Genomic DNA, 7,634 nt, shown 5'->3' on the forward strand with positions numbered 1-7,634 from the left:
GGAAAAATACAATCAAGTTAAGTCTTATCAAGTTAAGTCCTGTTAAGTCCTCCTGAATTACAGCTTCTCATCCGATGGCCAGAGAGTACAAAACAGGCCTTTTCCTCCATAAAAACCCTTAAAATTCTGTTTTCTTTGGCTTTGATTTTTGGATGTAAGGATCTTCTACTCCCTTCTCACATAAATCCATCCATCCATCTTTATCCGCTCATTGGTAGTCGGGTCGCTGGGGCAGCAGCTTCAACAGGGAACCCCAAACTTCCCTTTCCATTGCCACATCAACCAGCTCTGAGTGGAAATATCAAGGCATTTCCAGCCAGTGTCGACATATAATCCGTCCACCTGGTCCTGGGTCTGCCCTGAGGTCTCCTCCCAGCTGTACATGCCAGGAACACCTCCCTAGGGAGGCGCCCTGGCGGCATCTGCAGTAGTTGGCTAAAACGCTTCAGCTGACTCCTTTCTAATAATAATAATAATAAAAATAATTCAAACTTTGTTGATCCCCAGAGGGGAAATTCCTTTACACTCTCAGTACATGCTTTTGTGTTAGTTTTTAGCACATCAGACACAGTGTTGTGAACAGGGCCCCTGAAACACAGCACACTAGGGGCCTGTAATCATGCAGTTAGTCCCGGGGAGGAAGAGTGACGGGTCGCGCTCGGAGGTCGCGCCCCAAATGAGCAGCTTGTGGTGGGGACGGCGCCTTGCTCAAGGGTGCCTCGGCGCCTTCTACGCAAAGGAACAGCGACTCTACTCTAAGCCTCTCGTGAATAGCGGTGTTTCTCACTCTATCTTTAAGGGAGAGACCAGCTACCTGAGAAAACCCATTTCAGCCTCTTTTATCCGCAATCTTGTTCTTTCGGTTAGGACCCATCGTTCATAGCCATAAGTGAGGGTAGGAACTAAGATTGAACCGTAGATGAATGGTAGAGGTTTGGCTCTCAGCTAAGCTCCCTCTTCTTTGCAACATTGAGGTAAAGTGACTGAAATATCGCTTCTGCTGCCCCACTCTTCTGTCCAATCTCACGTTCCATTATTCCCTCACTCGTGAACAAGACCTTGAGATACTTAAACTTCCTCACTTGGAGAAGGACCTTATTTCCCACTCAGAAGAACCATGGCCTCAGATTTGGAGGTAGTTAACCTCATGCCCGCCTCTTCACACTCGGCTGCAAACTGGACCAGTGAGTGCTGCAGGTCACAGGCCAATGATACAAACAGGACCACATCATCTGCAAAAAGCAGCGATGCAATCCTCAGCCCACCAAACTAAACCTTAATACAACTTCTCAAATGCAATAGAAAGTAATTACAGTTATGGAGTCTAGCTCACATTATAGCATAACCAGTTAGGATAGGGCTGTGTTGTTATTTTACAACCATCACTAGGTCACAAGAGCATGTCTCACACCCTTGTCCACTTTCTCCTTCAGAACAAAGCACTTGTACTTCAGTAGAAACAGGAATAGTTGCGGTTTGATTACTTTTCCATAAGGTCCTTAATTAACTTAGAATAGTTTTGAATAGTTCAATGACGCATCATCCATCTAACTTATAACTTGGAAAACCAAATGATTTTCAGTATAAAGGCTGCTAGTAAACAGCCTATTTTTTTAGAATGTGAATGGGTTTGAATAGTGTCCAGTTTAGCATCTTGCATACACGCTCATATTGAAATGTATACTGTATAGGCTCATTATAACTGACTTTCTGGAATAAAACCAACCAACTGCAGTACCAGCTGTGGTGAGGAAGGTGCATTGACCATCCATCCATCCACCCATTTCCTTGAAGATGAGATGATTGTTGTCATCACATTTTCAACAGCTTTTCTGTCGTGCAGGTCATGGGTGTTGCTGGAGCTTATCCCAGCTGGCTATGGGGGAAAGCCAGGGTACGCCCCAGACACTTTGCCAGTGCATCGCCGGTTAACATTTAGGCCTTTTTATTGGATATATTTTAGGTTAAACTTCAATGAAAGTTGATCTTATGTTGTGGTATTAAATCTCTCAGGTGTAAACCTTTAGGATCATTGAACCTTGGCTGAACAATCAGTAGGTTCCACAGAAAGACACATCACTAAATATTGAATTGATTTAGAGAATGAGGCATGAAATTTATTGTCAGAACACTATTTGGGAGTTTCCAGGTAGAAAATTAAAGTTTAAAAGTTTCTCTCCCCAACATTTTGCAGTTAATAACTACAGTTGATCACCCATGTATTATTTGTAAACCAGAGCTGTATGTCAGTCACTCTTCTAATGGGTCAAGGAACTTATCAATGATCCAGCATAATTTATCATATTATTTTACATGTTTTTTGGTAGGTTTTAACTCAAATCACAGGAGAATACAATGTGACATGCACTACTAACTTAAGGGTTCAGAAATTCCCTCAATGGAAGTACTGTATGTTCTTGAGGTCTTTTATTTTTATATTTGTGTATAAATGCATGCAATCGCTGAAGGAAATGCATGTTGTAAAATAACCCGCATGGGGCTTTCAAAATGGGAGCCATTCATCCAACAAAGCTGATTGATTGGTTGCTGAAGAGGTAATCTCTCTGAACAAAGGGTTTGTGAAGGACAGGAGTAGTGGGATGAGACTTCTTTTCAAACAGTACCAAATATTGATATTAAACATCTGATTTGAAAATGTTTATGCCCCCAACTGAGCAGCAACCGATTAAAATACACAAAGGAAAATCAGCATTGTTGTCACTTCTTAAATCAAAATGTATGACAGGGACTTTATTTGTGGGTCTCTCTCATGGTCTCAGGGTGGAGTGTGTTTCTGTATTATCACCGACATGATCAATGCAGTGGGAGGTGTCAGCTCACCTCCGGAGCACTGCCGAGGCACCCCTGAACAAGTTGCCCCTTACAAGTTGCTCATTTGGGCGCACCACAAAGGAGCTGCTCATCTCTGCTGCATGCATACAGGCCCTTTGTGTGTTCAGGACCTGTGCACAGACATATATATGCAGGAGTAATGACTAACTAGAGTGAGCCACTAATTTCCCTGCAGAGATTAAAATCAGTATATAAAATAAAAAAATAAAAAAACATTAAACATGGGCACACTGGGCACACACCCTCAGGCTGCACAGTAGAAACACATATGTTTTATGAGGGACATTATTGCCCGTTGACCTCTCCCTGAATTACATTTTCACCGCCTCTCACTTGATTCCTTTTGCATGAATGAAGGAATGAAGCTCATTCTGTCTCACTTAGCCTGTCATGCTTGTCCTAACAAATCCGTCCAGGAGATGGCATCAGTAGATTGGTGTGATGACCCACTGGACATTTGTTCAAACAGCTCAATCTTTAAACCGTAATTTATTGCCTTTTATGCCTACTTTTGTGTGACTGAACCTGTGTCCTGCTGTGCATATTGAAAGAATTCAGCTCTTATGTTTGGTAGTGAAGGATAAAAGCAGTTATGTGAGTGGCTGTGTCATTGCCAATCAGCAAAAGAAAATTTATTGCAGTCAAGCTAAAGAAATAACAAATAAAATGCGCTCATGGATTAGCTCAACTAATAAATCCTGAAACAAGTTGCTGGAAGACGCTGGGTTGTCATTTGTGATTATTTCTGGGCAGCCATCTCGTTACATTTTTATTTCCGGTTTTAGCCTTAGCCAGAACAAACGTATCAGTACTTGTTTGATTATGTTGCATTTAATTACTGCTGCTGGAGGGTGATGCTTGCAGACCCCAGCAGCCTCAAAGCTGCTTTCATGTGGCGCGAAAGGGAATTCATTCCTCGATAGAATAGAGGGCAATCATGAAGGGGAAGCAAGGTAGAATTTGTTTCCATTATCACTCATAGCAGCTGCTGGCTATTTTCTCACTGCTCGTTAAGAAATGTATGTATAAGATATAAAAAGATGTATGCATTTTTCTGTGCAGTTATTGTGCAACCCTCTACAACAGTTCACACGACAACACACTTTGAATTGGTGACTCATCAGGCTTGAAAATATTTACTGCAGCTTTAGAATGTAATATATGGTAATGTGATGACCCAGCTCCTGCTCCAATGTTCTTGAGGTACTTTCAGGGACATTGATGTACAGCCTTGTCTACTGACTATCAACACAAACTCTGCTGGGTTGTTCAAGGTGCATAGTGAAATTCAAGGCTATTTCCTTTCATTACTCATTCCAAAGTCAGAGACAGATTGATTATTCTGAAAGATCTGTAGTCAGAGTAAGGTCTGTTTTGTCACAAATCAAATGCTAAAGGCAGCAAGAGAAGCCAAGGATCCGCACCTCAACAGTAGAATTCATGAGACATGCTGTTGTTTTTACGAATGCATTGCTTGTGTCACTCATTGCTTTAATTGGAATGACCGAATATAACAATTGTAAGGAACTGATGAAAGAAAATTAGTTTGTAATGGTTGAAGTTACACCATAAAACTACCACAGCGCTACCATCAAGAAGCAGTCCCACAGCTAGCTCAGCTAGAGTGGGGTAAATGAGGAAGAATTGCTGAATGTAACTTTGACAAGTCAAGAGTAAGGTGTCTGGCAGGTGTACAGAGGACCTCACAGTTGGCTGATGACTTACTGCACCCAGGACACCCCAACCGCTACACACACACGTACAAGCGCACACACGCGCGTGCACGAACGCACCCACGCACACACACACACCCACACACTTCTGCTCTGCTTGCCTAGAGGCCTCTTGGTTAAACATGAATAATAAATTCTGGCTCCTTATGGCAAGAGCCTGGGCACCCCTATATGCTGCTCTCACATGTTTTACCAAATAGTGTCACAGTATAATGGTAGTACAGGCTGTTCATCCCTTGTTTTCTTTTTCTGTAAATAAAAAATTCCAATGCATTTCTTTTTCTAAAACCTTTTTCTTTGTTATGAAGCTCAACTCTCTTGTCCAACAGAGTGTGTTTGAATAGATGCATTAATCAGGCCAGGAGTGGGGTTCACATGGAAGTGGAAGTGAGATTGAACATGATTAAAGATTAAAGCACACTTTATTGTCCACACAAATGGGGAAATTATCTTTACACTCCTGTTTTACATGCATATATATATATATATATATATATATATATATATATATATATATATATATATATATATATATATATATATATATGCATATATATATATATATATATATATATATATATATATATATATATATATATATATATATATGTATGTACCACCGTCAGATAGAGGAAGTGGCTGATATCAAGAAGACCTACCAATGGCTGAATAAAGCTGGACTGACAGACAGCACAGAGGCACTGATCATGGCAGCACAAGAACAGGCCCTAAGTACAAGGGCAATAGAGGCCAATATCTACCATAGTAGATCTGACCCAAGGTGCAGGCTATGTAAAGAAGCCCCAGAGTCAGTCCAGCATGTGGTAGCAGGGTGTAAGATGCTCGCCAGCTCAGCATACATGGAAAGGCACAACCAAGTAGCTGTGATAGTGTACAGGAACATCTGTACCCGGTATGGACTAGAAGTACCCAAATCCCAATGGGACATACCACCGAAGGTGGTTGAGAACAGCAAGGCTAAGATCCTGTGGGACTTCAGCTTCCAGACTGACAAACAGCTACTGGCTAACAAACCGGACATTGTGGTGATGGACAAAGAGCAGAAGAGAGCAGTGGTGATAGATGTGGCGATTCCAGCTGATGCCAACATCAGGAAGAAGGAACACGAAAAGATGGAGAAATATCAAGGGTTGAAAGAACAGCTGGAACAGATGTGGAAGGTTAAGGTTAATGTGGTCCCCGTGGTAGTAGGAGCACTTGGGGCAGTGACCCCCAAACTGGAAGAGTGGCTCCAGCAGATTCCTGGAACAACATCTGAAGCCTCAGTCCAGAAGAGCGCAGTCCTAGGAACAGCTAAGATACTGCGCAGAACCCTCAGACTCCCAGGCCTCTGGTAGAGGACCCGAGCCTGAGGATGACACACAGATACCACCCCACAAGGGTGAGAGGGACATTTTTTTTTTTTTTTATATACACACAGAGTATGTGTGTGTGTGTGTTAGTAGCACAGCACACACAAACACTGTATACAGGCCCCTTTAAACACACTAAGGGCCTGCTGGCATGCAATCAATCACACATGATTAATAATCACACATGACTGGGGGAGGCGGAGTGATGAGACCCAATGAGCATCATGTGGGGGGGGGGGCGTCTTGCTCAAGGGCGCCTCGGACCGTGCTAGAATAACAGTACAGTATTCAAAATCGTTGCTTTATCTAGTGAATTTCAGCTTTCAGATAGTAAGAGTAAACTCTGAGTAAAAATATGCACCTAGAATTACTCACAGTGGAGAACTTGAAGAAGTTTATTGACGATTATTTTTACCAGAGCGCCTGCCCTGGGCACATCGGCGTTGGAAGCTGCTGCCTCATCTTGGTCTCTGAGTCTTCGTGGTTCTCGGCTCTTAAGGTGATGGCTTCTGGCTATCCTGGGGGTTGGGGGTGCTCTGCTAGCCTGGCCCTGCTGGATTTTGGTAGCCTCTCTGGGTGTTGGTTTCCATCACATGTGCATGTTGGTTCAGGGCTTACCAACTTCTGTCAAGTCCAATTGTTGAGAACCGTTGGGTCCCGTCAAAATGTGATGAGTCTCACTTCAGACATCACAATCTCATGCCCTCTATCTTCCTTCTGCATTGTTTTCCTCTGGTGGCCTATTCTATACTGTCAGGACCTCCACTAATCTGGTGTTTTATAACACTGGTAGTAAGGTATCAGTTGTGAGATATAATAAAACAGCTCAAACCTCTTCCACTGCCTGCACTGCCTGTCTATCCACTACCTTGCTTATATTTTCTCTCCGAGTCTCCTTTTGGTTCCCCCCTTAACTCACGGAGGTGCAGCACTTCCCTCTCTGGCTCAAAATAGGAAATTCCAATAAAGACTGACACCTTAGTTCTCAGAGGACCGGTGATGGTCACATGCACGCATTAAAGCACATATGTCAAAGTTAAGGCCCGCGGGTGAGATCTGGCCCGTGGCGAATTATTTATGGCCCGCCGGATGATTCTTAATTACTATTAGAACCGCCTCGCTGGCCCGCTGGTGGTTTGCATGCACCAAAACTACATTCCCCACAACGCAACGGTAGTGGAAGCAATGGCGTGCAGTCAGGGAGAGCAGGTGAGGCACGGCCTCACCTGCCATCATGAAAGAAAAAAATGAAAAATGGAAGAAATAAATTAAATGGTTATATTTATCCAGTGATGTGTTTTATGAAGTTATTTTCCATTCAACATCACCAATTATATGTTATTTTTACTCAAAATCACTGAATTTTCACATTTACCACTGAAATACGGAGAGATATCAGCAGTGAGGCACCAGCCAGCCGAGCCTCACCATGGATGGCGCAATGGCTTGACTAGCTGTGCTGGCATGCTATACAGTAAGACCGTAATGCTATTTTTCTATGTGTTGTTATTAAAATGTTTAAAGACGTTTGGTCTATGAAGTAAATTCCCATAATTTAGTGAATGCATATAATGTGCAATGTTTTTTTGTCAACTACTGCATGTGTGTAATGTCTTTCATGAGTTGAGCGGCCCTGAAACCGCGTGGAAAAGGCATGAAGTGACACAGTTCCCCA

The sequence above is a fragment of the Antennarius striatus genome, chromosome 5 (assembly GCF_040054535.1).
Source record: "Antennarius striatus isolate MH-2024 chromosome 5, ASM4005453v1, whole genome shotgun sequence".
Classification (NCBI taxonomy): Eukaryota; Metazoa; Chordata; class Actinopteri; order Lophiiformes; family Antennariidae; genus Antennarius; species Antennarius striatus.